General features: G+C 38.6%; 1 non-coding gene across 1 annotated transcript; it reads right to left on the bottom strand.

Annotated features, from left to right (window-relative positions):
• Nucleotides 1-6640: 6640 nt before the first annotated feature.
• On the bottom strand, nucleotides 6641-6770 carry LOC118525618 (small nucleolar RNA SNORA31). The gene has a single exon (XR_004912253.1). It is a non-coding gene; the product is annotated as a small nucleolar RNA SNORA31 (small nucleolar RNA).
• Between the last annotated feature and the right edge of the window lie 1646 nt (nucleotides 6771-8416).

Raw genomic sequence — 8416 nt, forward strand, 5'->3', positions numbered from 1 at the left:
CTGTTGGTGGGAATGCAAGCTGGTGCAGCCACTCTGGAAAACAGTATGGAGGTTCCTCAAAAAGTTGAAAATAGAGCTACCATACGATCCAGCAATTGCACTCCTGGGTATTTACCCCAAAGATACAAATGTAGGGATCTGAAGGGGTACGTGCACCCCAATGTTTATAGCAGCAATGTCCATAATAGCCAAACTGTGGGAAGAGCCAAGATGTCCATCGACAGATGAATGGATAAAGAAGATGTGGTATATATATACAATTGCTGCACTTTTTTTAAAAGATTTTATTTATTTACTTATTTATTTGAGAGAGAGTGAGCGGGGGAGGAGCAGAAAGAGAGGGACAAGCAGACTCTCATGACCCCGAGATCATGACCTGAGCCAAAATGATGAGATGCTTAACCAACTGAGCCACCCAGGGTGCCTTGCTCCCGCTTCTGTTCTTAGAATGTTAAGTGTCTCCAAAACTCTCTTCTTATTTCACAGAAATGCTTTTCTCTTTCTGACTTTTAACTTGACAATTGACTAATATTAGGAGTGTTTGGGTAAAATTTGTGATATTTTCAACTTCTTGAAAACGTTAAGTGATATCCTGCTTGTTAAAAATCAAAAATAATCCAAATGTTTTACCATTGTGCATCTAATTCATCTAGAATTCTGTATTAGGGTAACCCCTTCTCTATTAGATTGCCCCTAATTGTCACTCTTTTAACTATATAAAAACGGATGGGAGAAAGGGAGGGAAGGAAGTGGGGAGAGAGAGAGAGAGTTCCAACCATATCTTGAGCTTCCAAATTATCTTTCTTACAGTTAGCTGTTCTATTCAGACACCAAACTAATATAATTAGCCACAATTAACTCATACTTTTGCTCTCCTTTCTTTTGCTGGGAAGATTTTACCAGTGCACAGTTTAAATTTTCCAAGGCTTTTTCTCTGCTCTACAACTTTTTTTTGGAGGGGGCGGGAGGTTCTTTAATCTTTGACTTAAAAAAAAAAAAAAGAAGAACCACATAATTATCTTAGTCTTGCTTTTCAATGTCATGAGTGATGTTCAGTGATAAAACTTTTAGGGGGTTAATAAGATAAGAGGAATCCTATTCCCCACTACGCAATTTTATAACTATTTCTTCTTATTTTTTTTCCCAAACTAAAAGCCTTATTTTTTCCCTTAGAGCCTGTCCAGAAGGGGAAACTGCAAGGCCCCAACCCCCATGTACAGAAGCATTAGGCATTGACCCTGTGGCTTCCTAATAGATCTGCAAAGTGCTTTGTTCCTGGAAATCATCCGATGAGTCGTTCCGTGCTATTGTATATCTTGTTAGAGTAGCAAAAGTGCCACAGAATGAACTAAAATCTCCCTGCAGAGTTGCTGCATCATATGCTGAGAACATTCTGAACTTCCAACAAATCCGTGTTACCATCCTGGGTAGCCATGGTTAAGTCTGTGCAGGGGTTAAGTGAGAAATAGGGGTTTGCTGCTAAGTGTCTTTTGAGAGTGACAAAGCTCTGGGCATACGGGGGTGGGAGACTAGGGATTCCCTCTCAGCTCTCTCCAGACCTTTTCAATTGTAGCACAGACACAAGGGATAATGCAAAAGGGCTCAGGTACTGACCTCTCTGCCACTGACAGCCTCAGGCAGGACCACTGACCCTCTCCACCTTGACCTTGCCCCCTCTGTAAAAATGAGGACCCTCCTACATTATGGAATTTACTATGATATCTAAACAGCTGAGAAGGAAGACAGCTCATTTGTTTTAACCATACAGTCTTCTCTCTCTCTCTCTCTCCCTCTCTCTCCCTCTCTCTCTCCATCATCTATCGATCATCTATTATCATGGAAGCTAGGGGCTTCTAAAATATTCAGTTGATAGTCCTGCCATGCCTTTGTCCTTTTGTTTTTGTTATGGGGGTTATCAGGATTCCATTTCACCAAAAATACAATTATTGTTCCATGTATATTTCCTAATTGTCATTTTTTAAACCACTTAATGGAGGTATAAGGTGCACATAATTAAAGTGCACATTTTGATACACTTTGACATACATATAAAACTGTGAAACCATCACCATAGTCAAGGTAGTTAATATAGCTATCACCCCCAAAGGCAAAGATTTCCTGGTACCCCTTTAAACTGCCTTCTGCCCCTCCCTGTAGATCCTCCATCTGCAAACAACCACTAATTTGTGTTCCGTCATTATAGGTTCATTTTCATTTTGGGGGGATTTACGTAAATAAAATTATTCAATATATATCCTCTTTTCTCTGGATTATGTCACTCCGTGCAATCACTCTTGGATTTATCCAGGTGTGTCTACAGCCCTACCACCCTGAATGCACCCAATCTCGCCCGATTTACCCAGGTGTTTGCATGTACCAATACTCGATTCTTTCTTGTTGCTATGTACTAATCCATTTTAGGAAAACACCAAAATGTATGCATGCAGCCCTGTATCGATAGGCATTTGGTTTGATTGCAGGTCTGGGCTATTACAAATAAAGCTGCTCTGATCATCTGTATGCAGGTCTTTCATTTCTCTTAAGTAAACCACCTAAGAGTGGAATGGCTAGATCATAGAGTAGGTGATGTTTAACTTTTTAAGAAATGCCAAATGGTTTTCCAGTGTGCTTGGGAATTCCAGTTCCAGTTCCTCCACATACTCGCAAATACTTCATAAGGCCAACCTTTTTCTCTCCTGATTGTAGACACTTAAATCCGTGTGTAGTGGTATTCTATGCTTGTTTGAATTTTATTCCCCTAATGACTAATTATGTCAAATATTTTCTATGCTTATTTGCCATCTGTATGCTTTCTTTGAAGGGTTGGCTCACCTTTTTTGTTTATTTTTTAATGAGTTGTTCATCTTATGATGGAGCTTGAACAGTCTTTATGTATTCTAGATACAAGTTCTTTGCTTTCTAAGTTTTCTTTTTTTCCCTAGTCTGGTCTAGTCCTTTTCATTTCTTAATGTATTTTGGGAAATATAAGTTTTAAATTTTGATTATTTTTTTTTTTCCTTTATGGATCATGCTTTTGGTGTCACTCCTGAGAAATCATTGTCTAACTCAGGTCACAAAGTTTTCTTTCTCTTCTTTTCTCATGTTTCTGGGAATCTCTGAACCACCCATGATGGCCATTGGTTGTTCAATGTCTTTTGATACGAAAACCTGCCCCTTTCCGTCTGATGGAATATATCGTTAAAATAATAATCATTGGCTTCACAGTAGGGTCTCCTGGAAATGACCCTGAACCTGTAACCCTGCATACTCAGCTGCCCATTATGGATTTTGGAAAAAGCACCCCAAAATCTTGACCCCTTGGGATTAACTTTGTGAACAGCAATGGGATTTTGTTGACCATGAGAACAACACTACTAACCATTATATGTGATAGAGCTCAATGGAATTTTGCTGCCTTCCATTACTTAGCCAAGATATGAAAGACAGGACCCAAAGGTCAACACACTTGGTCAATTTCAAGCAGTCATCTTAATACCAGATGCTCTGACCAACAAATGGTCTTATCTTCATATTTATTATAAACTTTTAGGCCATTACCTAAAAGTTGTTCCCCTGAAGGTAATGAAACCCTGGGCACCTCTTGTCTCATAGATACCCCAAATATAAATCAGAATCATACATGTCTCTACGTGTTCTAATGCTACAATATTAGCATTATATTTAGCAATATTAGCAATATTGCTAATATTAGCTAATATTGCATAATATTAGCAATATATGCACTATTTCCTTTGGAGTTATTAACATCACTGGTTGCAACCAAGACATACATTTTACTTTACAAAATGCATAGTGCTGGGCTCTTGGAAAAGGCATTCAATGGAACTTTCATGTCCCTAATATGTCCCAATTGCTGGTTCAACTGAGAAACATGTGGTCTATTCAAAAACTCCTTTTCAAATTCTAGTCTGACAGATGAGCCTATATTTTGCCCCTATCTTTACAAATTGTCAATCCTGTCCCAATCCCATAAAGACTGGTGGTCAGATTGAGGGCACATATTCTCCTGGAGCCCATTAATCATAGATTTACCCATGGGTCATCTGATATGGGTCCCTTTGAACCTAAACTTCCACCAAAAAACAAAACCAAAACCCTTTCAAGTGCAGCGGCACACTGGTCAGGTGACTATTGGTCATATTATATCTCATCGTGGGTGCTTGCCTTGATTTATAGTGTAAAGGCCCAAACCCTCCACATAAACTATGGTTTCAACCAAATATGGCAAATGCTGAGACCCGCATCATCCCAACTGGCTATCCACCTGAAAAAGAATACTTCCAGTCCCACATTCCAAATAGAATCTTCCTGGCCTGGAAGCTCATCCCTGGAAATGACATTGACTCAGAGGACATCACCCCAAGCCAAGACCCTCCCCTGCATGAGAAACAACATTATCCTGGGCACTAAAATCTGTCCCAGCAACACCCATGGGCTTCTTCTCCTAAGACACAACTTGGACCCGGGACAGTTTTGCTTCTCTCCCCTTGTAATATCCAAAGGATTCTATTATGTTTCTAAGCTTGCTGTCTGCTTAGCCCATGATCCTGGCGTACGCTCGGCTCACTGCTATGTCCTTACACCACCATGTCTAAAGGGGAATCTGGTAGAGGTTGCTACAATATGTTCTATTCTAAAAACTAATGGAGATTATTGCTTTCCTCAGAAGGCACCTGCCCCATATCAGCCAACCCCTCAACTTTTTGGGAGAGGACCACTCACCCCGCAGCTCCTTCTCCTGTTGCTCTCCTTCACTGTGATCTCCTGCCCTGCATCTCCAACCATGACCACTCCTTCCCCTTGGCTACATGCAAACATCACTAATCTTTACATACACTTTACTATCTTATCAGTTCAGATCCTTCAACAATATACCCACTAGACCAGCCACCTTGACCCGAATATATTTCTAACACACTTTACAACTCCACCAAAATATTATTAAGGGCAAAAATCCCAAGCCTATTTTCCTGACTAATGCCATATAAATGGAAAACTTAGTTATGGGCTGGCCTGCACAGACTCTTTATATTTCTATTTGTGTTCTGCCTTTCTACTCTCAGAATAAAATGTTTTTTATGCTGTTTAGGGCAACATAAGCCCTATGCTCTAAAAGTCCCTGCTGTCATCACCCCAAAATTTCCTTAATATGATATTAATATATTATGTTAAATATTACAGAGCCAATTGTGTTCATCATATTTTTCATTTTTTAAAATATTTTATGATGTTTTAACATCTTTAGGGGTCTTTGCAGGGATGAGATTGCCTTTCCCTGTCTCTTTATTGTCTCTAATTCCTAGAGACAATAAACAGTTTATTGGGGAGCCTGCCTTTCATATACAACCAACCAATTCTGTGTCCATATCTCTGACCACCAACTTTATTTAACTCAGACACCAATCCAATGTGTCTCCTATCCTAAAATGATCCAGAGCCAGGAACCAGATATCTAGCAGCAGTCCCTAGGACCCAAAGCCTGCTGAAATTATTCAAATTAGTGAATCCTAAGCTGTTTGTCCTGCCCTGCCTTGCCTTTCCTGAAAAACACACAATAAAGGCTGTGACCCTAGGCTTTCTCCTTACTCCTTTCTGCTTCCTGGCTGACACCCATGCTTCCTCCTGTGGCCCTGAATGGCATGCCGTGCCTCTCATTTCTAGGGGAACTGTGACATTAAACCTCTCTTTCCATGGCATTGACCTTTCTGGATCATCCCTCAGCACCTTTATTAATTCATCCCTGGCACAAATGACTAGACTTCCTTTAATTTTTCAGCTTTTGAGTCTTTTTAATTGAGTCTTTACTTTTTTTTAAAAGAAGATTTTATTTATTTGACAGAGAGCACAAGCAAGCGCACAAGCAGGGGGAGGGGCAGAGGGACAGGGAGAAGCAGGCTCCTCACTGAGCAGGGAGCAAATGCGGGGCTCAATCCCAGGACCCCAGGATCATGACCTGAGCCAAAGGCAGATGCTTAACTGACTGAGCCACCCAGGCTCCCCACTGAGTCTTTACTTTTAATTGAATTGTTACTTCACTTTTGTTTTGAGAATATATTTTCTATAGGTATATCATTCAAGTTTAACAGTTGTTTTTTTCTTTTAGTAATTTAAAATGATTGTCCCACTGACTTCTCATTTGCCTTGTAACAAAAGAATTCTCTGCCATCCCTGCCTTTGTTTCTTTGTATGTTACATTTTTTTTCTTTTTCCTTATTTATTAAAAAAATTTTTTTTTTTGCTCTGGTTGCTTTTAAGATTTTCTTTATATTACTGGTTTTGAGAAATTTGATTATTAATATGTGATTTTCTTAACATTTCTTGTCTATGGATTTTATTGCATATCTTTAATCTGGAAGTTTATGGTTTTCATCAAGTTTGAAAACTTTCTAGTCATTATTTATTCAAATATTTTTTATTCTATCTCTCACCTTCTTCAAGAACTCCAATTATATGCATTTTGGGCCACCTGAAGTTGTCATTCAGCTCACTGACACTTTTCCATTTTTTTAAAAAACTCAAAATTTAGATTCCTTTTTTTAGTATAACTAAACTATTTGCTGTTTACAGGTTTATTTCTGAGTTGCAAAAAATTATTTCCCCCACCCACATATTTTGTAATTACTGTATTCCCCCATTCAATCTTGGCTGCCACACTTAGACAGAAAGCTCCAGGATACTTTTCTTTTGTATCTGTAGTGAAAACCTTATCAGAATACAATAACTGCTCCATGTCTGTCAGATAGATGCATTTTTTCTTTATTTTTAAAATTCTTAATAAATAAATAAGTAAATAAATAAATAAATAAATTTATTAAATTAAATTCTTTTTTTCTTTGTGTGTTTAATTTTGGGATGTTTCTATTACTTTGTATTAAAATTCACTTATCATTTCCTCTGCAATGTCTACTGTGCTCTTAATTCCACTGCTGGGAGTGTTTGTCATACATTCGTACGTTGAAACCCTAACCCCCAAAGTGATATATTCGGAGGTGGGAACTTTAGGAGGTAATTAGGTTTAGATGAGGGTGGTCTCTCACAATGAGATTAGTGCCCTCATAAGAAGAGACCAGACAGCCACTTTCTCTCTCCACTATAAGAAGATCGATGTCTGCAAACCAGGAAGAGGGTGCTCATCAGACACTGAAACTTTTGGCACCTTCATCTCAGACTTCCCAGCTTCCCGAACAATGAGAAATAAATGTGGTTGTTTATGCCATCCAATCTATGGTAATTTGTTATAGCAGCTCAAGCTGACTAAGACACGCATCCACTGTGCATTTTATCTCAGAGATTGTGGAATTTTTCTTTAAAATTCAGATCTGGGTCTTTTTTTTTTTTTATATTTCCATGTTAATACTTACCATTGGGAGATATAAAATACAGTATAATTGTTTTAATGTTTATTATGTTTAACGTTTTAATGTTTAATGAAAATTCTAAAATCTGTATCAGTTTGGTATTGGTTTAATTGATTGCTTTTTCTCATGATGATGGTTCCTGTTTCCTGCTTGCTTGCATTCCTAGTAATCTTTGATTAGATACCAGACATTGTAAATTTTATCTTGTTGAGTATCAAGTAATTTTGTATTCCGGTAAATATTCTTGTATTCTGTTGAGTTACCTGAAAACAGTTTGATATTTTTCTGTCTTGCTTTTAATATTTGTCAGGCAAGGTCAGAGCAGTATCTAGGGCCAATTATTCCCTAGTGCTAAGGTAAGACTCTTCTTACTACCCAGTAATTTCTGAATTGTGAAGTTTTCCAGTTTGGCAATAGGGAGCAAACACTATTTTCAACCCCTTGTGATGCTGGATACTGTCCCTGCTAATCTTTTCAAGTGGTTCTCTCCCTAGCTTGGGGTATATTCATCACACACATGTGCTGCTCAGTATTCTGCTGACTGCTCAAGGGGAGCCCTTTGCAGATCTCTGGAATTCTCACTTTGTTCAGCTCTCCACTTCATGGTTCCTATCCTGTGACTTCTCACCAAATGAGCCTCTCCAAGACCTTCATCTCTGTCTCCTCAGCTTGGGAAGATGACCCATGGTCTGTCTGGCCTCCCTCCTCTCTTCCACAGCACTGGAATTCCCTCAAGGCAATGAGCTGAGGAAGTCATAAGACTCATCATGTTGGTTTCCTATCTCTTAGGCATTACCGTTTTCTTGTCTGACATTCAATATCATGGAAACCATTGTTTTGTCTGTTTTGTCTGGATTTTCTGGTTGTTTTAGACAAGAGAGCAAATCTGTTTTCTGTTACTGCCTCTTAGTTAAAAACAGAAGTCCTTGCTTACCTTCTCTCTAGCATAACTTGTAATAATGTTTCTATTTAAACACTATTACCCTGTTACCTCTTCTTTTCTCTGGCTTTAGTTATATCACCACTCTCTTTTATGG

The sequence above is a fragment of the Halichoerus grypus genome, chromosome 8, assembly GCF_964656455.1.
Source record: "Halichoerus grypus chromosome 8, mHalGry1.hap1.1, whole genome shotgun sequence".
In the NCBI taxonomy this organism is placed as follows: Eukaryota; Metazoa; Chordata; class Mammalia; order Carnivora; family Phocidae; genus Halichoerus; species Halichoerus grypus.